The sequence below is a fragment of the Elephantulus edwardii genome, unplaced genomic scaffold (assembly GCF_000299155.1).
Source record: "Elephantulus edwardii isolate Elephantulus edwardi_28Jun2011 unplaced genomic scaffold, EleEdw1.0 scaffold01694, whole genome shotgun sequence".
Lineage (NCBI taxonomy): Eukaryota > Metazoa > Chordata > Mammalia > Macroscelidea > Macroscelididae > Elephantulus > Elephantulus edwardii.
The window spans coordinates 5107-5907 of NW_006401444.1; positions in this window are offsets into that span (position 1 = coordinate 5107).

The window sequence follows — 801 nt, forward strand, 5'->3', positions numbered from 1 at the left end:
GAATTGATGCCTTTGAGCTGTGGTGCTGGAGAAGAGTATTGAGAATACCATGGACTGCTAGAAAAACAAACAGATTCATCCTGGAAAGGGTTAAGCCAGGTGGTTCCTTGGAGGCAAGGATTCTGAGGCTCTGTCTAACATATTTTGGACATGCTGCGAGGAGAGACCGGTCCTTGGAGAAGGACATCATGCTTGGGAGGGTGGAGGGACAGCGTAGGAGAAGAAGGCCCTCTATGAGGTGGATTGATTCAGTGACTGAAATAATCGGGATGGGAATGTCAGAGACAATGCAATTGGCACAGGACAGAGCAGTTTAGGGTTGGTACATAGGGTTGCTATGAGTCGCAGGCGACTCGACGGCACATAACAACAACAACAACAAGGTGTTAGTTTTCACAAAGTCAGCTTACGGAAGATCCCAAGGTCCAAGCTGTCCCATGCCCTGAACCTCTAGAATGTGATTTTTGTTACTTTGTATTTCACTGTGGGCTACCCTCTCCCGTTTTGTTTTGGTTTTGGTAGACATTTAATTTGATTGTTTGGAGGAGTGAGCATTTTCATTTGGTTCCTGAAGAAAATGACTTTAAAAAAAATTTGACTTAGAGATTAAGATTTGGTGCTTATAAAAGAGTGTTAAGAAAAAAAAATAAATGAATAGCATTGATCCCATTAAAATTACAAAAGCAGGGGGAAAAAAACCCACCAAACCTGGCCTGTCAATAATCACACTTAATGTGAATGGACTAAATGTACCAATCAAGAAAAGAAAAGTAGCAGAATAGATTAAAAAAAAAAAAAAAA